Source organism: Rhinopithecus roxellana, chromosome 5 (assembly GCF_007565055.1).
Source record: "Rhinopithecus roxellana isolate Shanxi Qingling chromosome 5, ASM756505v1, whole genome shotgun sequence".
Taxonomy (NCBI): domain Eukaryota; kingdom Metazoa; phylum Chordata; class Mammalia; order Primates; family Cercopithecidae; genus Rhinopithecus; species Rhinopithecus roxellana.
In genome coordinates this window covers 90,605,593-90,629,970 of record NC_044553.1, presented here as the reverse complement: position 1 = coordinate 90,629,970, position 24,378 = coordinate 90,605,593, and positions in this window count along the sequence as shown.

The window sequence follows — 24,378 nt, the reverse complement described above, 5'->3', positions numbered from 1 at the left end:
TTATAAAGAAGCCACATGAAAACACAGGCAGACAGGGAGAACTGTGAAATGACAAAGGCAAATTGCTTTGCAGTTATGCAGCTGCAAGGCAGGAACACCAAAGATTTCCAGCAAAACAGCAGAAGCTGAGAAGAGGTTTTTAGAGGGAATATGGCCTGCCAACACCTTGATTTTCGATTTTTAGCCTTCAGAACTGTGAGACAATAACTTTGTTGTTTAAACTATCCACTTGTGGCACTTTGTTACAGCAGCTCTAGGAAACTAGCATTCCCTATGTCTTGGAAGTGAATGAACGGAAGACCCTTTCTGTTAAATGGATTTAGATAGGCTGGAGGACAAATGAGGGAGACTTTTCTTCCAAAGATACAAATCAAGGTCTTTGCCCGCAACCTCTTACTCCTTCCCTTCACTGAAGATCTGTCAAATATTGAATTGTTCTCTGAATGCTTTCCACAATGAGAAGCCCTTGAAGTAAGTTACAGCTCAGATCTGCATTATGTCCACTAGCTTTGCTGAGACAAAGAGCCAAATACTTCTTCCTAGTTTAGATCCATCTCTGGTCATAACCTTTCTCTTGTAAGTCTCTCTTACTTTTCCCAAAAGCCAAGGCCAAGCTTTTATTTCTTTAATATAATCTTGCTTTGTGCTTGAAAAAATGGGCTCATCCATAGACTCACTTCTGTTTATTGCTGTGTAGTTTACATATAGTAAAATTCACCCATTTTGAGTACAGTTAAATAAAATTGATAAACTTTTATAGTCATATATTACCACAATCAAGATAGAAGAATATTTCTATCATCCCTACATTTCCCTTGCCTCCCTCCTATCACCTCCAATAAGCCCTCGAATACGACTGATTTCCTCCTCTATTGTTTTGCTTTCCCTAGAATGTCATATAAACTGAATCATACAGTGGATAGAATTTGACTTGTTTCACTCAGCATGGTTTCAAAATTCATGCATAATATTGCATGTATCAATAGTTGATTCATTTTTATTACTGAGTAGTATTCCATTGTATGGATACCTCATAAATTATCACTTCACCAGTGGATAGATTTTAGATTGTGATTATGAATAAAGCTTCTATATAATTCATAGGTAGGATTTTTGGTGGACATATATCTTCCCTTCTCTAGATAAATACTAGGAGTAGGATTGCTGTATCTCAAGTATATGTTTAAATATAAGAAACTCCCAAACTGTTTCCCAAGGTGACAGTACCATATTGAATTTTTATCAGTAATGCATGAGAGTTGTAGTTGCATCTTCACCAGCATTTTGTATGTCAGGTTTGTTTTGTATTTTTCTAGCTATGCTATTAGATTAGTAAGGAGCTCTTTGTGACTTTAATATGCATTTTATTAATGTCTACTGGTGTTGGGCTCATGTGCATATTTACCATCCCTATTTCTTCTTTGGTAGACTACTTGGCTATATTCAAATAGTATGCACATTTTTTATTGTGTTGTGTACTCATTATTGAGTTTCCAGAGTTCTCTATATATTCTTGAGACAAATCCTTTAACAGATATGTATTTTGTTTTCTCCATATCTGCGGCATATTAATTCAAAGAATGGATGTTTTAGATTATGATAAAGTCCAATTTGTCATATTTTTGTGATTTATCCTCTTAGGGTCTTAATCTTTCCCCAACTCTACATAACAAAGGTTTTCTCACTTTGATTATGAAAGTATTATACCATTAGGTTTTATATTTAGATTTGTATTTATTTGGGGTTAGTTTTTGGCACATGATGTGAGATATGTGTTGAGGTCAGTGTCCCTGCATGTCAGTGTCCAAATAGCATAGCACCATCTATTGAAAAGCCTATCACTTCTATATTAAACTGCCTAAGTGATATGTATGGGTGGGATTAATTCTGGACTCTCCAGTCCATCCAATTAATTTATATATGTATTCTTTTGCAAATGCCATGCTTAATTACTTTAGCTTTATGGTCAGTTGAAATCAAGTAGTACAAAATCTTCAACTTATATTCCCAGTCTTTTTTTTCTGTCATCACTGTCTACAAAAATAATATAATTTGGATTGGGACTAGGACTGTGTACAATTATTTATAGATTGACATTGTGGCCATATTCTGTCTTCTCGTCAATGTATAGGTCACATATCTCCATTGCTGTGTCTTCTTCATTTTGCTCACTAATGTTTTGTAGTATGGAGCATGCAAATTGTTGATAAACTTTTATAGTCATGTATCATCACAATCAAGATAAATATTTATACCATCCCCGAAAGTTCCCTTGCCCCTCTTCTGCAACCTCCAGCAAGCCCTTTTATACCACTGATTTCTCTATTTTGCCTTCTCTAGAATGTCGTATAAATGTAATCATCCAGTCCGTAGTCTTTCAAGATGTTTTTCCTAATTCATTTTATGATGCTACTGTAAAAGGTACTGTTGTTAAATTCAGTTTCCAATTCATTGCTAGTATATAGAAATATAATTGATTTTTTGTGCGTGAACTGTGTCCTCAAATCCAGTGAAAAATTTGTTAAATATCTTTTCATAAATTCTGTTTTCCTTTTTAGACAACATTATCACTTGTGAATTAAAACAGTTTTGTTTCTTCCTTCCCAATCCTTTGCTTGCATTATTGCACTGGCGAGGATGCTCGCATGAGGTTGAAAAGAAGAAATGAGAGCAGGCATCTTCATTTTATTTCACCCAATGTGAATGGGAAAGCATTCAGCATTTCACTATTAAGTATGATATCATCTGTAGGATTTTTCTGTACATTCTTTTTATCAAGATGAGGATATTTTTGAAAGTTTCTACTATGTTAAAGTTTTTCATCATTAATGATTGATGGATTTTGTCTAATGCTTTATGTCTGTTGAAGTGATCATTGGAGTTTATATTAAGATAAGGTATTATTTTTGGATGTGAAACCAGTCTTGCTCTCTTGGGATTAATTCTATGTGATCATGGTGTGTAATAGTTTTGATGTTGCTAGATTTAGTTTGCTAATATAGTCTTTAGAATTTTGGTATCTATATTCATGAGGGATATTGGATTTTTGTGTGTGTGTGTGTGATGCATTTGTCTGTCTTTGACATCAGGGTAAATAGTGACTTCTGATGGAAGTGTTCTGTTGTCCTCTATTTTCTAAAAGAGTTTGTGGAAGATGAGTATTCTTTCTTTTTATAAGATGATGTTACATCTACTGGTTTTGTCAAATACTAAGAAAGAAGTATTAAAATTTCCAACTCCAATTGCGAAATTGTCTCTTTCTCTTTCAGTTCCATCAGTTTTAACAGTATTTTGACAGTCTGTTGTTTGATCCATATTTACCTTATGTCTTGATGATTTGGTCCCTTCATTATTATGTAATGTCCCTATTTATCCTTGGCACTCTTCTTTGCTCAGAAGTCTACATCATTTGCTATTAATATAGGTTGTAAAATTATTTTGTATTAGTGGGATTTTTGGCATATGTTTTCTATCAGTTTTAAAACCATCTGTATGGTTTAAAAATTATATTTATGGTTTCTTTTTAAACCAAAGTGTTTCTTGTAAACAGCACATTGTAAAAGAGTCTTGCTTAATTCAATTTAACAATCTCTGCCCTTTAATATGTTCTGACAAATTAAAATTATTGAAGTATTTGCATTTAATTTTTAAGTTTTCTATTTGTGCCCTATTTGTCCCATTTAGTAATTGTTGCTTTGTTAAATTGTCTTCCCACTTTTAGATTCACTTACATTTTTATTGTACTTTATTTTCATTAATTTTATCCATTTTGAAATGTTTAGTGTTTTTCCTAGTGTTATACTTTATTACAGTCTACCTTAAAGATATTATATGACTTCATGAATACCATAAGCTTTCATAATGTTTCCAATACCTCCCTGTCTACCTTTTAGCTATTTTTAAATGACTTTTATCTTTATATGTTTTAAAACCTATGATATATTGTTACTATTACTGCTTTTATCTAGTAACTTATCTTTTTGAGTGATTAAAAATAAGAAATAATTATCTCTTATAATAGTCCTCAGTCTTAGCATTTCTGGAAACTCTCATTGTATTGATTGAAATTTGTGACTGTTATATTCTTTCTGCCTGAAGATTGTTTATAGTACAAATCTGCTGGCAATGAATTCTGTTAGTTTTGTTTATCTGAAAAATATTTTTATTTTATCTTCAACTTGGAGGCAATTCTGACTGAATAGAGATTTCATCCTCTAGCTTGAATAATTTTGAGGTGAGGTTGTTGGATATGTGTTTTGATGTATTTCATTATTTTTGGTTTTTGAATATTCAAAGATTTCTTCTGCCAGGTTCTTAAATCTTTTTATTCTAGGAATTCAAATATACCTAGGTTAGTTCCTTTGAGACTGTTCAAACCATTATTTTCACTCTTTTACCTCTTTTTCAGTTTGGGTAACATCTATTTACCTATTTTCATGTTGACTGTATTCTTAACCATCTAAAGTTAACTGATGAGGCCACCAAAGGATTTCTTCATCTCTTGTATCATTTTTTATTTTTACCATCTTCATTTGATTTTTGTTGCGGGAAGTTGGGGACCCTGAATGGAGGAACTGGCTGGAGCCATGGCAGAGGAAACATAAATTATGAAGATTTCATTGACATTTATCACTTCTCTAATAATAGTCTTATAATTTCTTACACCTGTCTTTAATCTCTTAATCCTGTTGTCTTCGTAAGCTGAGGATGTGCATCCCCTCAGGTCCACTGTGATGATTGCGTTAACTGTACAAATTGATTGTGGAGCATATGTGTTTGAACAATATGAAATCAGTGCACCTTGAAAAAGAACAGAATAACAGCGATTTTCAGGGAACAAGGGAAGACAACCAGAAGGTCTGACTGCCTGTGGGGTTGGGCGAAATATAGCCATATTTTCTTCTTGCAGAGAGCCTATAAATGGACATGCAAGTAGGAGAGATATCGCTAAATTCTTTTCCTAGCAAGGAATAGAATATTAAGAACCTAGGAAAAGAACTGCATTCCTTGGGGGAGGTCTATAAATGGCCGTTCTGGGAGTGTCTGTCCTATACAGTTGAGATAAGGACTGAAATACACCCTGGTCTCCTGCAGTACCCTCAGCCTTATTAGGGTGGGGAAAAAACCCCACCCTGGTAATTTGAGGTCAGACCAGTTCTCTGCTCTCAAACCCTGTTTTCTGTTGTTTAAGATATTTATCAAGACAATATGTGCACAGCTGAACATAGACCCTCATCAGTAATTCTAATTTTGCCCTTTGCCTTGTGATCTTTATTGGCCTCAGAAGCATGTGATCTTGTTCTCCTTTTTTGCCCTTTGAAGCATGTGATCTTTGTGACCTACTCCCTGTTTGTACACCCCCTCCCCTTTTGAAATCCTTAATAAAAACATGCTGGTTTTGTGGCTCAGGTGGGCAACATGGTCCTACTGATATGTGATGTCAACCCCAGAGGCCCAGCTGTAAAATTCCTCACTGTACTGTTTCTCAGCTGGATGACACTTAAGCAAATAGAACCTACATTGAAATATTGGGGGTGGGTTCCCCAATAATATTTAAAGTTTTTCTCTCTGCTGTCTGCTACTAGTTTCTGTATTTTAGCTTTTATTTACTATATCTATTACATTTTCATCATAATTATTTTATAATTAAAGACCAATAGTTTCAATACTTGGGTCATCTCTGCCTCTGGATCTTTTGATTGTTTTGACTTTTGATGATAAATTTTATTTCTTGCTTTTGGTGTGTCTTATAATGCTGGATAATTACTGAATGCTGGGTAGAGAGTACAGCATTTAAGATTGAGGCAAGCATAATTTACACTTGAAGATCTGAGCGTCTTTTCTTCTATCAGATGGTTAATATTGATTTTTGAGCTGCTTTTGAATTTTGTTTTTGTTGTGATTACTTAGATAGAGCATAGGTTTCAAATTCTTCTAGTGGTGGGCTAGCACTTCTCAGTTATCTACCTCTAGCTTTTAGCCATCATTGAATGCCACTGCAAGCAGGCTTCTGTGTGTTCTTGTTTCCCTCTTAATGATAAGTAGCTATTAGTTGGTGCTCTGTGCTATGCTTGTCCCCTTTAGGGATAAGGAAGTTTCATTACTATTCTAGTCCAGCCTCTGTCATAGAAAATCTCAATATGCCTGAACCTTGGTAATGGAGTTTTCTCAGTATTTCTTTCCAATTTTCTTGTCTGCAACAATTTGCCACTGGTCTTTCTTGGGAGTTATCCAACTCTTTCATTTCACTAGGAGATCTCCACATGGTATTCTAGGATTTTATATTCAGAATGATTTCTTAATTTTTTACTCCTTACCCTGTGGCTTTGCCTGTGTATCCAGTGGCCTTGTTGTCATTCTTCCAGTTGCTTAAGGCATTTTCCTTAAAAGATGCAAGCAGGGCTTCATGTCTGACAACCCCTCCTTGCAGCTACCTTCATCCCTATAGGCTTGCTCCACCGAGGGTATTCTGTACAGCTTCCTGACTTGACAGCAATGATTGTTCTAAGCACCCAGATTACCCTTCTGGGCAGAAGCTTACAAGTGACAGCAGACTTAAATGTCTCTTCCTCTTGTGTTTAGTAACAGGTGAAACAGTTTTTGGGTCCCATTTTATTCTTGAAAGAGTTTGTCCCTTTTCAAATTTCAGAATAGTTGGTTACCTTGTGATAATATCTCTATAATTTTGTTGTTTCTCCAGATTTCTCTGTTTAGGTTGGGAGAACATTCTCTGCAGCTTTGTACAGAGTTTGGTTCACTGATTTTGACCTCTGTTCAAAACTGTTCTCCAGTCATAAGATAAACAAAAGCACACTGGTGTTTCCAAAATGCAGGAATGAAATGTTCTATATTCCCCCATGACTCTAGTTGTTCTTGTCTTATATTCTGGCTAATTTTCTGTTATGTGTTTTCTTCTTTAGCATCCCTGACCACTATTCTTTTTTTTCCCTCCTCTCCTTATATCTTAACGTTCTTCTAACAATTTGAATACCTCATCCCCCTAGGATTCTCTCTAACCCCAAGTTTCTCACTCATCACAACTCTATCCTCTGAGATCACCATCCTAATTAGCCAAGGCAGAAGCTCCTTTTTACAAACTCTCACCTTAAAGCAGACAGTGTGAATCTCTTTGACATCAGGTAATTCAGTTTATAAGGCAATTAACATTTACATAAATGCCATTCAGTACAATGATATTTTATTGTAATTTATCTCATTTTTTCCATATTGGTTGATAATATCCAACTCTGTCATAATTTTAGTGTCTAAAGATTCTATTATATGTTATATTGATATATGTTTAGATATCAACCTGACTTCTCTTAAGCTAGCAGATAAGAAAATTGGTAGAGTTTGAATCTGACTCTTAATTTTTAAAGAAGACAGTTCTTGTACTGTTCATCTTTTAGAGCAACTAACCAGGTTCAATATAATTAATGTGTATTTTATAAGAGTGATAATGGTCTCATCATGGGGTCTTATAATTTAGCAAATTGGTTTCCCATAACTTAGTCTTCTCTTTCCACTAGGAAACCATATTATTATTTTAAATTGCAACTTTTTAAAGTCTTAGCACTTGAATAATTTATTTGTTTTTCCTTTACAGTTGCTTCACCTTGATCTATTTTCTTCTTTTCTAGCTCCTCTTTTTCTTTTCTTCAATATTTCATCTACATCCCAAATCCATTATGTTTTCTCTCTTGAGACTGCTTTTTGATTTTTTTCTTCTGTTCAATATTCCATGAAGGTGCAGAGAAGTTTCTGGCCAAATTCTCTCACAGTTTATTGAAACAAAACAAAATAAGGAAATGGTAAAAATTTCTGCGTTGCCCATAAGTATGAGAAAATCATTTTTATTTTATATATTTTTTGGAGACAAGAGTCTTGCTCTATCGCCCAGGCTAGAGTGCAGTGGTGCAATCTTGGCTCACTGAAATTTCCACCTCCCAGGTTCAAGTGATTCTCCTGCCTCAGCCTCCTGAGTAGCTGGGACTACACGCATGAGGCACTGTATCCTGTCAGAAAATCCCAAAGAAATTTAAATTCTTTTTAGGCTAGTTCCTCATGCATAGACATGAGAAGTGAACCTCCAATACATTTTACAATATTTTGATGGATCATATTTTGGGCTTAAGAGAAGCTCAAAGACAGTGTCTTGGCAGAAGATGTTACTTATTTTGCTGACATGATATATGACAATGTTTGGATTAGTTGTCAACATTTAAAAAAATTTACATAAAAATCTAGAGTCATAGTTTTTCTTTAAAATGTGGCAGAATGACACCGTTGGGCTTGCATTTTGATTTTGTTTTTAGAGACCAGGTCTCACTCTGTTGCCCAGGCTGGAGTGCAATGGCCAATCTCTGCTCACTGCAACCTCCATCTCTTGGGGTTCAAGTGGATTCTCCCGCCTCCTGCCTCAACCTCCCAAGTAGCTGGAATTACAGGCACATGCCTGGCCAGGCCAGCGTTGTTGTTGTTGTTTTTAGATGGAGTCTTGCCCTGTTGCCCAGGCTGGAGCGTAGTGGCAGCAATCTCGGCTCACTGCAAGCTCCGCCTCCCGGGTTCACGCCATTCTCCTGCCTCAGACTCTCCAGTAGCTGGGACTACAGGTGCCCGCCATCACACCTGGGTAATTTTTTGTATTTTTAGTAGAGATGGGGTTTCACTGTGTTAGCCAGGATGGTCTTGATCTCCTGACCTTGTGAGCCACCTGCCTTGGCCTCCCAAAGTGCTGAGATCACAGGCATGAGCCACCACACGGCCCCAAATGGCATAGCATAGAACATAGGACACAGAAATCTAGCTTTTTATATATAGTCTTCACAGATGCCCATGCCACACATTTTAATCATCTGGCTGGCTCCTGAAGCATTTGAGTTCATAGCCATTGCTTTAGAGATTGGACAGTTTCAATGGATAAAGAACCAGTCAAAACAAGTGTTCAGGTGGTAACATTGTCAAAACTCACCTATTACTTGCTCCTATCTCATGCAAGCTTTCCCAAATATTCTACTTAGAGTATTCTAGTTTCGATGAGTTTGAGTGTAAACAGTGGCACTATCAAGAACTTGTTAGAACTATAATTGTATAATGAGACTGCTTCTCTCAACTCTGGCAAATGGCTGTCCTACTTATGAACAGACTCTTGATGAACTCACACAATTATCTGTAATTCTTTTTCACTTAAATTTCCAGCTAGCTGTAGCTTCTACTTAAAATGTTTATTAATGTATTCATTTAAAAACATAAATGTGTTAGGCTTCTTTCCAGGTTCTGGGAATAGGTGGGAAGTAGAGAAATTATCCATTATATAGATCTTCTGTTTACGAATAAAGATTCAATGCAGTATCATAGGGATAAGGTCTATGAATGGAAATGAAACAAGTAAGGGCTGAAGACCGCTGTGTTAGTTCTATTTTACATAGGGTTGTTAGCAAAGACATCACTGAGCAGGTGATGTTGGAACAGACACCATGTGAAAATGAACAGTGCAACTGTCTAGGGGCAAGGTTTTGGAGGCAGCAGCAAATGTGAATGCTTGACATCTCAAAGTCTAGTGGTCCAAAGAGGCTACCCCAGAGAGATAAGGAAAGTATTAGAGAATGAGGTTAAAGATGAACCAAATTAAATAAATAGTAGGATATAAGAATGAACCATGATCCCTGTCGTGGCAGAAAGTGTGAAGAAAACATCATTGCCTTTGGATTATGCCAGCACTTTGAGCACGGGTTTCCTTATGACATGTTCTCTGGGTCTGAAATCTGGACCTCATGCCTCTTCCTTGTTTCAGGCGCAATGAATTTTCTTCTCGACTTCTGACTCCTTCCTGATAACTGGTTACTAAAAACAAGCTCCCTGATCTCTGAATTAAATCTTTGATTTTCCAATCTATAATTGGGTCCTAACCTCGAATTTATATACTATTGCAAGATGTCCTAGTTTCCCAGTACTTGACCTCTGCTTGAATATGACCTCCTCCGGTTCTTCAACCTTCAGCTTCCCCTCCTCTGCATTTTGAAGCAGGTGAACTGTGCACTGGTTACCATCTGCTGGGAAAAACTCCCACTGCATGGAGAATAGCAAAGATCATCACTATGCCCATCACCAGAAAGAGAAGTCTTAACACCAGCAGTTCACTGCATTTGGGTCTGCAATTTTTACCACTTGTATGAGTCAGGTGAGACATAATACTCATACAAGTTATGTGAAGCAGTTTTATTATTCACAGATAAGCAGTAAGGGGAAGCAGAGACCTAGAATTCATGATGAGCTTTTCTGAGGCTCAGAAAAGCTGCCCAGGGTGTCTGGCATCTTATGTGTGCCCCACCTGCACTGCAGCTGAAGGATCCTGGAAAGCAGTGTACCTTGGGTTTTATATCCCAGGGATAACATAATTTGCTAAGCTAAAATGTTGAAGGACATCTTGTTCCAGGTTCCGGGAGGGGCAGGAATAGAGCCTAGGCTGGTCGAGCCTGTTCCTTCTTTTCCCGGCAAGCTGCACTGCCAGCACATTCTGTTTATGTTTGAGAACTTCACATGAGAAAGGGGGAGAGAACTGGGTCAGTCCAAGGTCACCCAGAGCTCTGTCCTGCATACATACCTGCCTTTCTTGAGGTGTGGCTTGAAATAACAGTTTTACACGTGCTATTTGACCATTACACTGATATCAATCTCCAATTCCATTAATACCTATTGTATAAATGACTTCGTGTAAGTAGATAATTAAGAAGATAAAATGCATGCAAAACAAATACTCCCAATTTTGTGCCTAAACATGGTGCCCAAAAAAGATTTTTAAAGAAGTTTTTCTCTTTTCATACACAAATGGACAATATAATTTAGTTTTTATAACATGTTTTGCTATTCACAAGAAAATGTTTTACACTTATGCCACAAAACCATTCTCATGTCTTGGACTCTGTAGAAATAAATATTTATCAATCACACTGAGGATGCACCAGCTTGATGGCCCAGGGAATCAACACATCAGCACATTCTTTAGCCATCCAAAACACCGCAATTTGGGGTTCTTTTGCATAGGCAGTTTTTGTCAGAAAAATTGGCTCAGTTAAAAATCATTTGATTAAAAGTAATTTTACATATGTCATAATAAAAAAGATACTCTTCCAGCTCCCCTTTACTTACAGTTCTGAACACTAAAGACCAAAAAAAGAAGAAAATATAGTCGCATTAATGTTTAAAAACTCCTTTTTGCCACTTTGCAACAAAATGATTTCCTCAAATGGCATTAATATGAACAATAAAATATTTTAGAACTGGCTCCTATTTCTGAGGTTTGAACATGTTTTACTTTTCTACCTGTTCTATTTTTTTCTGAGATAATATCTAACCATAAGCTTTTAATATAAATTTTATTTTCAGTTTTTCATGAAACATGTATTTCATTTTTATTTTAACAAACAGCTATTTATCACCTATTCTATGCTGCATTCTCTATGCTGGGGACTAAAAAGACATAGTTCCTTCTTTAAGCTATTCATAATCTAGAGGAAAGTGAACAGAAAACAGTGATAATATGTATATGCTACTTATAATATCAGAATTGGATATAAAGAATCAGAGTAGTCAATAGGAAAAAGTGGTCAGCTTTATCCAAATGTCAGAAGATAAGGCAAGTAAGATACTAAATCCACAGATCTGAAAGAGGCAAAACATTAAGGTAAATTACCTAGAATATTTGCAAGTTCTCTTTGGAAAGTGTCAAATCCTTATTGTCCATAGTTCATCAAATTGGATATTAATTATCCCTGGTGTATTCATAAACTTTAGAGGAAACTATCATGGCCCATCAATCTCATTTTTCTCACCATAGAAGCTAATGCTCAATGCAAGGTGGGCAACATGTGCATGCATGGTTGTGAGGAAAATGCTGATTGTTTTTATTGCCCTGAATGGGCCTATTTATTCAAGAGCAGTGATACGCTATCATAGATGATAGTGCTCTTAACGATTTTATAGAAGAAACAAAGCCAATGCTACTGGGATACCCACATCTGTTTATCCATTTTGGAAACAAACATTGATTATATGCCTGAACAAGAATGCATTCGGATCTTTTAGGCAGTCTCCTTTGCATTTAACTTAACTCATGCCATTGCGTCTCTGCAGGTAAGGGACGCTAAGGGACTTACTTAGCATGGCTAAGTGCTTTGGCAGTAATACTGAAGATGCCTGAGTAAGTTTGCTGATGGTATTAATGATTTATTTGAATCCCTGGATATAAAGGGAACGTTCATTCTAGTGGCCTGGTAAAATTTGAACCAGGCAATTGATAGGCAGAAATTAGATCACAAACCCCACCTAGCAATTTAAACTGTATGTGCATACATACATGACCTCATTTTTCTTACAAGGCCATATTGCATGACTATAAAAGATTGGTAGAAGAGGTACCTCATCTAAGTCTGATGTAAATCATTTTTAATTCATTTTACTAATCATATATAAAAGCTGACTATATATTTTGAAATATATAGGCAGTTGCAACAAATTGAAAACAAACTAGATGATGACTACAAAGAAATAAACAACAAGGGATTCTGTGTTGTATTTTCTATTCATTATGTTTCCACATGTTCTTAACAGGGTTATATCTCCCAAGATCATGGTTTCAATTCATGCCTGGAATTCACTCCTAGACTTCCAGCCCCACATGCTAGTCCTTAATAGATATATTTACTTGGAGGTTCTCAACACATCTCAGTCCCAAACTCTGAAATTATTCTCATCAGTTATTCTATAATCTTAGAGAAAGAGAAAGAAAGGATAATTCCTATACCTTAGAGTATAATTCCTATCTCTTAGAGAAAGAGAAAGAAAGGATAATTCAGGTTGCCAAGTCAGAAACTTGTGTGTCATCATAGGCCCTTTACTCTTCCTCTCCATTTTTCCAATAGAAGAGAATTTTTGAAGTCATAAGATTTCAATCTGGTGCACATTTTTTCACTCATATTCTCCTTTACATCCTCACTGCCATTACTCTTGTTCTGATGTTGACCATCTCTCTGTAGACCATTGAAATGACTCTCAGCTGAAGCATTCCACTCCAAGGTCTAGAACACTTCATTCTTACACTTGCAATTTCCAAGGGTATCTACATGTTCAGCAGATGGTCTGAAGTTAAGGACGTAGCTGTATTTTAAAGCAAAAGATTTGAGATATTCAGTAATTTGAAATTCAAGGAGTAAATTAGATCAACCAGCCCAAGTTTCATGAGAGATGACCTAGTAATACCAGGCTTTACAATTTCTTGCTTTGACAATCTCTCTTAAATATATGTATTAATATTTAAAAACATTTATTACTCTAAAATATTTATTTAAATTGGTGTAAGTATTCTATTATTTAACAGGGATTGTCAAAACAAAAGAAGAAAAAATTAAAGATAGTGGAAATGTTAGAAATGCAAACTTTTCAATTGTAATAATGCTTGTGATTGCAATTTGCCCCATTCTGGATAGTAAGTATATCCCCCACCACCACCCATGAGTGCCTGAATACAGTAAGCTAAGATGAGGTTATCTATTCTTCAAGTTAGCCACTTGCTCTTAGCACACCAGAAGGTTCCTAGGATGAAATGAAGCATTTGACTACCTGTTCCTAGATGTCTCTTGTAATTGCCTGCTGTTTTTTTTGTGATTTGTCCCACACAATTTTTCAGTCACTTCCTCTCCATTTCACAATTCAGATAAGATGGTCTTCAACTGGTGAAGTGAAATGCTAAAGAGAATGATGCAGATGCCAAATATACATTTACTTGTTGAGTACTTGGGAGAGAAAACATCTGTGCAATGTAGTTTCCAGCGTCATGGGAAAACTGAAAATGAGACTACTAAAGCTAAAAACGAATCTACTATAGCTAAAGAGCAAAACAGAAATGTAATACAATAATTTGAAGTACTTAAGTTAGACAACTTTCTCTTTAAGATCATAAGGAGGGTTGTTAAATGTAATACCCTCCATATTATAGTCTGCAGAGGATTAGATAAGTGAACATTATTGTTATAGTTAATCATTTGAACAAACTTCTGAGTTCCCTTAGTATTTAAGAACTACATATTTTACTCCACTGTACTAAACATTACCACACTTAATTTGTAAAGGTAGATAAATCGAACAGGAGCTCCTAATCAGCACAATTTCTGTATGAGCAGAACCATGTCTATCCTCCCTTAGATGACATATACTGTAAAAACAGAAGCCAATAGTGTACCAAACACATCATTTTGCAAGGAACTAGATCTTCTGGAAAGCGTAAGCAATGTGTTATGTGACTCTAATGCCTGTTTTACATTAAGGTATCTGGCTAAAGTGAAAAGCTCATTCAAAACAATCACTTGACGGCCAGGTGTGGTGGCTCATGCCTGTAATCCCAGCACTTTCGGAAGCTGAGATGGGCAGATCATGAGGTCAGGAGTTGCAGACCATCTGGCCAACATGGTAAGACCCCATCTCTACTAAAAATACCAAAATTAACCATGTAATCAGCGCATGTAATCCCAGCTACTCAGGCAGCTGAGGCAAGAGAATTGCTTGAACCTGGTAGCCAGAGGTTGCAGTGAGCCTAGAGCGCACCACTGCACTCCAGCCTGGGCAACAGAGCAAGACTCCATCTCAACAAAAACCACTTGTATCACTTCTAGGGCTTTTCTCCATAGGAGAAAAAAATGATGATGTTGAAACGATATAAGTGTGTGGAGAAAGTCATGTGCCACCATTATTTTTAAAAGTTGGGATAAACCTATATAAGAAGTTCTTTGCAATGCACGAGGACCTAAGCACTTAAGAAAGTCATTTACAGTATCAACTAAATATGTTTAGAGTTACTATAAGTCAAAATTCTTACTAATTCAAGTTGAAACATTTCTAGTGCCCTATTGAGTTGACTTGTATAAACAACTTTTAAGAAAGATCAATCAACTACACTTTTCAAAACATTTGATTTTCAAATCATTATAATAACATTAATTCTATATTAGCCCTTACACTGTGTTCAGCTGTTATGTTTTCATAGCATTTTTCATATAGATATATTTGAGACAAATATAGATAGATCAGATAGATAGATAGATAGATAGATAGATAGATAGATAGATAGGAGACAGAGCCTCACTCTTGTCATCCAGGTTGGAGTGAAGTGGCAGTATTTCAGCTCACTGCAACCTCCACCTCCTGGGTTCAAATTATTCTCCTGCCTTGGCCTCCTGGGTGGCTGGGATTACAGGCGTCTGCCACCACGCCTGATTAATTTTTGTGTTTTTAGTAGAGATGGGGTTTTGCCATATTGGCCAGGCTAGTCTCAAACTGCCGACCTCAGGTGCTCAACCTGCCTTGGCCTCCTAAAGTGCTGGGATTACAGGCCTGAGCCACTGTGCCCAGTCCCAAATATTTTTTATTATGGCAAAATTCACATAACATAAAATTTACCATGGTAACCAATTTTAATTGTATAGTTCAGTGTTACTATATACACTCATAACTTTCAAACTATCATCAGCATTCATCTCCATAATTATTTTTATCTTATAAAACTACAACTCTATACTTAAACAATACCCCCTCCCTCCCTCCCCCAATCCCCTGGAAACCACCATTCTACTTTGTCTCCATGATTTTGACTACTCTAAATATATCATACAGGTGGAATGACACAGCATTTGTCTTTTTGTGACTGGCTTGCTTACTTAGCATCAAGACTTCAAGGTCTATTCACATCATAGCATATGTCAGAAATTCCTTTTTAAGGCTGAATAACATTCCATCATATGTATATGCCAATTTTGCTTATCCATTCATCTATTGATGGACACTTAAGATGCTTTCATGTTGTAGTTACTGTGAATAATGCTGTTATAAACATGGGTGTAGAAATCTCTTTGGGATCTTTTTCTCAGGTCTTTTGGGTAAATTCACTGAAGTAGAATTGCTGGATCATATGGTAACCCTATTTTTACTTTTTTTTGTGAAACTGCCATAATGTTTTACATTCTATTTTACATTTCTTGCAAAAGTATTCCAATTTCTCCACATCCTAACAAACATTTGTTATTCTGTTTGGTTTTGGTAGTAGCCATTCTAATAAGTGTCAGGTGGCATCATGTTTTAATTTTGATTTGCATTTCCCTAATGATTAATGATGTTGAACATCTTTAAATGTGCTTTTTGTATTTTCTTTGGAGCAATGTCTATTCAATTCCTTTGCTTTTGTTGCTTAACTTTGGGGATTTCTCTATATATCCTGAGTGTTAATCCCTTATTAGATATGATTTGCAAATGTTTTCTTTCATTCTGTGGTAAAAAGGTAACTTTTTACTCTATTGATTTTGTGTTTTAAAGCACATTTAAAATTTTTCATGATATCCAATTTATCTTTTTATTTTGTCAACTGTGCCTTTGGTGTCATACCTGAGAAATAATTACCAAATATAATGTGTTCATGTTTTCGTCTAATAATTTTACAGATTTAGGTGTTTGATCCATTTTGAGTTAATTTCTATATATAGTATTAAGTTCATGTACAACTTTATTCTTTTTATATGTGGATATCTAATTTTTCCAGACCATTGCTTGAAAGACTGTTCTTTTCTCATTTGGTCTTAACACCCTTGCCAAAAAATCATTTGACCATATGTGTGAGGGTTTATTTCTGGGCTCTCTATTCTATTCCAATGGTCTATATGTCTGTTTTTATGCCAGTACTACATTGTAGCTTTATATGAAGTTTTGAAATCAAAATGTGAGTCCTCCAGCTTTTCTTTTTTTTTTTCCAACATTGTTTGTCTCTTTGGACTTCCTTAAAATTCCATATAAATTTTAGAATGGGTTTATCTATTTTACAAAAAGAAAACACTGGATTTTGATAGAGATTGCTCTGGATCTATAGATTGGTTTGGGTGATACTGACTTATTAAACAATATTAAGTCTTTCTATCCATGAACACAGGGTGTGTTTCTATCTATTTAAGTCTTCTTTATTTCAGTAATGTTTTGCAGTTTTATTTTGGCAAGTATTTCACATCCTTAAGTGAATCCCTAAGATTTATATTCTTTTAATGCTATTGTAAATAGAATTATTTTTATAATTACGTTTTCAGATTGTTCATTGTTAACATGATTTTTGTATATTAGCTTGTATCAGCCTGCTATTTCACTGAATTTGTTTGTTCTCACAGTTTTTTGGTGGAATCTTTAGGATTTTCCATATGTAAGATTATCTCATCTGCAAACAGAGGTAATTTTACTTACTCTTTTGTAATTTGGAGGCCTTTGGTTTTTATTTTTAATTACTAATTGCTCTGGCTACAACTTCAGAACTATATCGAAGAGTAGTGTTCCTAGTGATCACCTTTGCCTTGGTCCTGATCTTGGAAAACTTTCATTCTTTCTCCAATCAGTATGTTTGCTGTGGATTTTTATGTATAATTTGTTATGTGGAGGCAGTTTCCTTCTTGTTCTCATTTGTTGAGTGTTTTAATCATAAAAGGATGTTGAATTTTGTAACATGCTTTTTCTGTATCAATTGAGATAATCATGTGGTTTTTATTCTTTCATTTCTTAATCTGTTGTATTACAGTGATGGAATTTTTTATGTTGAATCAGTCTCGTATTCAAGAAATAAATCTCATTGATCATGGTGTATAATCCATTTTTAAGGATTTTTTTCATCAAATATATTGGTTTGTAGTTTACTTTTTTGTAGTGTCTTTCTGTTCAGTTTTGGTAATGCTGGCCTTATAGAATGAGCGAGGAAGTGTTTTCTCCTCTAACTTTTTGGAAAATATTTTTTTTCGAGACGGAGTCTCGCTCAGTCCCCAGGCCTCCCGGGTTCACGCCATTCTCCTGCCTCAGCCTCCCGAGTAGCTGGGACTACAGGCGTCCGCGACCACGCTCGGCGAATTTTTTGTATTTTTAGTAGAGACGGGGTTTCACTGTGTGTGTCAGGATGGTCTCGATCTCCTGACCTCGTGATCCACCTGCCTCAGCCTCCCAAAGCGCTGGAGTTACAGGCGTGAGTCACTGCGCCCGGCCCGAGGTTTTTTTTTTTTTTCTTTTTGAAATAGGGTCTCACTCTGTCACCCAGGCTGGAGTGCAATGGCACGATCACAGCTCACTGCAGCCTCAAGTGATCCTCTTACCTCAGCCTCCAGAGTGGCTGGGACTACCGGCATGCACCACCACTCCCAGCTATTTTCTGTATTTTTTTGTAGAAAGAGGGTCTTACCATGTTGCCCAGGCTGGTCTTGAACTCCTGGGCTCAAGCAATCCTCCTGCCTCAGCTTCTCAAAGTGCAGGGATTTCAGGTGGGAGCCACCACACCCGACCTGGAAAAGTTTTAAAAGGATTGATATTAAAGTTTTTTTTTTTTTTTTCTGTCATGAGATTTCAATTAATCTTACTAATTTTAGGTCTACTGAAACTTTATTTTTCCATACGTTATTGGGGTACAGGTGGTATTTGGTTACATGATTTGTGAGATTTGTAGTCTTTTATTCCTTGCCTCTCTCCCACTTTTCCCTCCCAATTCCCCAACATCTGTTGTATCATTGTTCTGCCTTGGCATCCTCAGAGCTTAGCTCCCACACATCAGTGAGAACATATGATGTTTGGTTTTCCATTCCTGAGTTACTTCACTTACAATAATCATCTCCAATCTCATCCAGGTCACGGTGAATGCTGTTAATTCATTTCTTTTTATGGCTGTGTAGTATTACATAATATATATACACACACACATATATACACATACGTGTGTGTATATATATGTCACAGTTTATTTAACCACTCGTTGATTGAAGGGCATTTGAATTGGTTCCACAATTTTGCAGTTGTGCTGCTATAAACATGCGTGTGCAAGTATCTTTTTCGAATAATGACTTCTTTTCCTCTGGGTAGGTATCCGGTAGTGGGATTGCTGGATTCAATGGTAGTTCTGCTTTTAGTTCTTTAAGGAATCTCCACACTGTTTTCGATAGTGGCTATACTAGTTTACATTCCCATCAGCAGTGTAGAAGAGTTCCCTGTTCACTGCGTCCCTGTCAGCATCTAGTCTTGGCAAGTTTTGTGTTTCTAGAAATTTGCCCATTTCATCTAGGTTATTCAATTTGTAAATATAAAATTTTTATGATACTCATAGCCCTTTTTATTTCTGTAGAACTGGAAGAAATGGCTCCACTTTCCTTCTCAATTTCAGTAATTTTAGTCTTTTTTCTTAGACCTCTAGATAAAGATTTGCAAATTTTGTTGATCTAGTCAAAGAACTAAGCTTGTTTTATTTTTCTTTTTTTAATAAGACAAAAACATATTTTATTTATTTATTTGTAAACTCAGGTACAGAAGTTTGAGCTATTCATTCTTACAGGCTCATTAATGGGTCATTATCATCATTGGTCTGTGCAAGACCCCTCTCTTGTTTTATTTGTTTATTCCCTCTTATCCTCATGACTCACTTCCTTTCTCCTCCTTCCTTACTACAGACAAATATTCTAACATATTTAAGGTGTATGTGTATTTGCACAAATTCTTCACATACTATGACATGCATGCATGTATGTAGTTCACAGAAAGAGTATATTATAGGTTTCTCTAGTTGTTTTGTACAATCAGCATAACGTGGTTTTGGGGCCCATTCATATCACTATGTGTGTGTTTAGTCTGTTGCTGTTAACGACTGCACAGTACTCCATGGTATGCATTCACATTTCAGTTGCCTCAGACTCACTGGTACCACAAACAACAATGCAGTGCACCTTCTCGTATTCATCCCCATGCGGACCTCTCAGAGACTTTAAGATATATACCCCTCAGTGGAATGCTATCCCTCCCCTAGTCCCCCACCCCATGATAGGCCCCAGTGTGTGATGTTCCCCACCCTGTGTCCAAGTGTTCTCATTGTTCATTTCCCACCTATGAGTGAGAACATGTGGTGTTTGGTTTTCTGTCCTTGCGATAGTTTGCTCAGAATGATGGTTTCCAGTTTCATCCATGTCCCTACAAAGGACATGAACTCATCCTTTTTTACGGCTGCATAGTATTCCATGGTGTATATGTGCCACATTTTCTTAATCCAGTCTGTCATTGCTGGACATTTGCATTGGTTCCAAGTCTTTGCTATTGTGAATACTGCTCCAACAAACATACATGTGAATGTGTCTTTATAGCAGCATGATTTATAATCCTTTGGGCATAGACCCAGTAACGGGAGATGGCTGGGTTAAATGGTATTTCTAATTCTAGATCCTTGAGGAATCGCCACACTGTCTTCCACAATGGTTGCACTAGTTTACAGTTCCACCAACAGTGTAAAAGTGTTCCTATTTCTCCACATCCTCTCCAGCACCTGTTGTTTCCTGACTTTTTAATGATTGCCATTCTAACTGGTGTGAGATGGTATCTCATTGTGGTTTTGATTGGCATTTCTCTGATGGCCAGTGATGATGAACATTTTTGCATTTTTTCATGTGTCTGTTCGCTGCATAAGTGCCTTCTTTTGAGAAGTGTCTGTTCATATCCTTTGCCCCCTTTTTGATGGAGTTGTTTGATTTTTTCTTGTAAGTTTGTTTAAGTTCTTTGTAGATTCTGGATATAAGCCCTTTGTCAGATGGGTAGATTGCAAAAATTTTCTCCCATTCTGTAGGTTGCCTGTTCACTCTGATGGTAGTTTCTTTTGCTGTGCAGAAGCTCTTTAGTTTAATTAGATCCCTTTGTCAATTTTGGCTTTTGTTGCCGTTGCTTTTGGTGTTTTAGACATGAAGTCCTTGCCCATGCCTATGTCCTGAATGGCATTGCCTAGGTTGACTCACACCAAGATACATTATAATGCAACTTTTGAAAGATGAAACAAAAAGAGAATCTTGAAAGTAGCAAGAAGGAAGCAACTTATCACATACAAGGTATTCTCACATACAAGGTATTCTCAATAAGATTATCAGCAGGTTTCTCATCAGAAACTTTGCATCTGCCAAAACTGTCCTTTAAAAGTGAGGGAGATCGCATTCAGAAATAAACAAAATCTGAGGAATTTGGTTATCATTAGACCTACCCTGCAGTAAGAATGTTCTAAGGAGTCCTTAGAGTTAAATGAAAAGGCACTAGATGGTAACTTAAGGCTGTATGAACAAATACAATTCTCAATAAAGGTAAATATGGATAATTATAGAGGGTAGCATTATTGTACCAGGAGCTTATAACTCCACTTTTGTTTTCTAGATGATTGTTTAAATGAATAAATTTTTTAGAATGATTATTAGTCTAAAATCTAGTATTACTGTAACTTTTGTTTGCAATGCCAGATTTGGTTTTATATAACTTAAAACTTAATAGTCTGTTTCTGCACACCCAATGTATAAACATGTAGTTTTGTGACATCAACTAAAAGGGATGGGGACACAGCTATAAAGGAGCAGAGGATTTGTATGTTTTAAAGTTAGGTTGGTATAAACCCATCTTCATGGTAACCACAAAGAAAATAGATGTAAAATATGCCCCAAAGAAAAAGAGTAAGGAATTTAAATATATTACTACAAAACAAACTAAATGGAAAATAATATAGAAAGGCAAGAAATCAGAGGGAAAGACTATAAAGCATATGGAAAACAAAGAGCAAAATGATACAAGTTAGTCCCTCACCAGTAATTACTTTAAATGTAAATGGATTAAACACTCCCATCAAAACAGAGATTAGCAGAATGGATAAAAACACATGATTCAACTATATTGTGTCTACAAATGACTCACTTTAGGGACTGCAGAAGTGTTGGTCACGTGGTACAAAGTTTGTTAGGAATAGATGACAAATATCTAAGGTAATAGTTATGTTAATTAGCTTGATTCACTAATTCTACACTGTATACATCTATGATACATCAGTGTGTATTTTATTTTTTGGCAAATATATAATATATATGTACATATATATGTGTATATATAATATGTTTATATATTTTATATATATAGTCTTTGTCTAATATATTTGCCATCAAGTCTTTCAGGGACAGTTTCTCTTAATCTTTTTATTTGGCTTTGAACCAGCCATACTTTGTGAATTTATGCTATATTAGTCTGTTTTCACACTGCTATAAAGAACTACCTGAGACTGATTGACTCACAGTTCCACATGGCTCAGGAGGCCTCAGGAAACATACAATCATGGCAGAAGTTGAAGGAGAAGCAAGGACCTACTTCACAAGGCAGCAGGAGAGAGGGGGCAGACAGGGGTAGTGCCAGACACTTAACAAACAACCAGATATCACGAGAACTCTAGCACAAGAACAGCAAGGGGAAAGTTCATTCCCAGTCACCTTCCACCAGGCCACTCCCCCAACATGTGGTGATTATAAATTTGAGATGAAATTTGGTTGGGGACACAGCCAAACCATATCACTCCACCCTGGCCCTCCCAAATCTCATGTTCCTTTCACATTTCAAAACCAATCATGCCTTCTCATGAGTCCCCCAAAGTCTTAACTCATTTCAGGATTAACTCAAAAGTCCAAAGTCTCATCTGAGACAAGGCAAGTCCCTTCCACCTGTGAGCCTGTAAAATCAAAAACTAGTTACTTCCAAGATACAATGGGGTACAGGCTTTGGGTAAATGTTCCCATTCCAAATGGGAGAAATTGGCCCAAACAAAGGGGCTACAGGCCCCATGCAAGTCCAAAATCCCACAGGGTAGGCATTATATCTTCAAGCTCCAAAATAATCTTCTTTGACTCCATATCTCACATCCAAGGCATTGGGCAGCTGTGGCTCTGCAGGGTACAGCTCCCATGGGTACTTTCACAGGCTGAAGGCTGGTGTTGAGTGCCTGTGGCTTTTTCAGGTGCACAGTACAGGCTGCTGATCTACCATGCTGGGGTTTGGAGGACTGTGACCCTCTTCTCACAGCTCCACTAGGCAGTGTCCCAGTGGAGACTCTTTTAGGACTCTGACACCCAATTTCTCTTCTGCACTGCCCTAGCACAGGTTCTCTATGAGGGCTCTGCCCCTGCAGCAGACTTCTGCCTGGACATTCACATGTTTTCATTCATCCTCTCAAACCAAGGCAGAGGTTCACTAACCTTAATTCTTGCCTTCTGTGCACCTGTAGGACCCACAGCACATCTAACCTGCCAAGGCTTGAGGCTTACACCCTGTGAAGCTCTGGTCCACTGTCCATTGGCCCCTTTTAGCCATGGCTGGAACTGGAGCAGCAGGGTCCTAGGCTGAGCCCACAAAACCATTTTTTCCTCCTAGGCCTTGAGGCCTGTGTGGGAGGGGCTGCCAAGAAACTTTCTGAAATGCTCTGGAGACATTTTTTCCATTATCTTGGTTATTAACATTTGGTTCATTACATATGCAAATTTCTGCAGCCAGCTTGAATTTCTTCTTAGAAAATGGGTTCTTCCCTTTCTACTACATGGTCAGTCTGCAAAATTTCTAAACCTTATGCTCTGCTCCCCTTTTAAACGTAAGTTCAAATGTCAGACCCTCTCTTGTGAACACATATGAGCGTATACTTTTAGAGAAAGCCAGGTTACCTCTTGAATGCTTTGCTGCTTGGAAATTTCTTCTGTCAAATACCCGAAATCATCAAGGTCAAAGTTCCACAGATACTAGGGCAGGGGCAAAATGCTGCTAAGGTATAGCAAGGGTGACCTTTATTCCAGTTCCCAAAGTTGTTCATCTCCATTTGGGACCTCCTCAGAATGGACTTCATTTTCCATATCACTATCAGCCTGTTAGTCAAAACCATTCAAATCTCTAGAAGTTTCTAACTTTCTCTCATCTTTCTGTCTTCTTATGAGTGCTCCAAACTGATCCAAAGTTGCTTCCACATTTTATCTTTATAGCAGTGTCCCACTCTCCTGGTACCAATTTTGTATATTAGTTCATTTTCACACTGCTGTAAAGAACTACCTGAGACTGGGTAAATAATAAAGAAAAGAAGGTTTAATTGACTTACAGTTCTGCATGGCTGGGGAGACCTCAGGAAACTTGCAATCATGGTGGAAGGAGAAGCGAGGAGGAGAGGGAGTTGGGGGGGATGTGCTACACTTATCAAACAAGCAGATATCATGAGAATAGCAAAGGCGAAGTCTGCCCCCACAGCTCAGTCACCTTCCACCAGGCTTAGAGATGAGATTTGCATGGGGAAACAGAGTGAGACTATCATATGCTTTGTGAATTTTTTGTTGAAAACTATACATTTAAATCTAAAAATCTCTGGAAATCACATTCTGCCCCTATCCTGGGTTTGCTATCATTTACATTGTTTCTGGAGGCCATCTTTGAGCCTTTCCGTGGGTATGCATGGTTACTTTTTAATTTTCCCCACATATGCAGTTGTATTCAATTTCCTTCTCTTCAATTTCTGGCTCC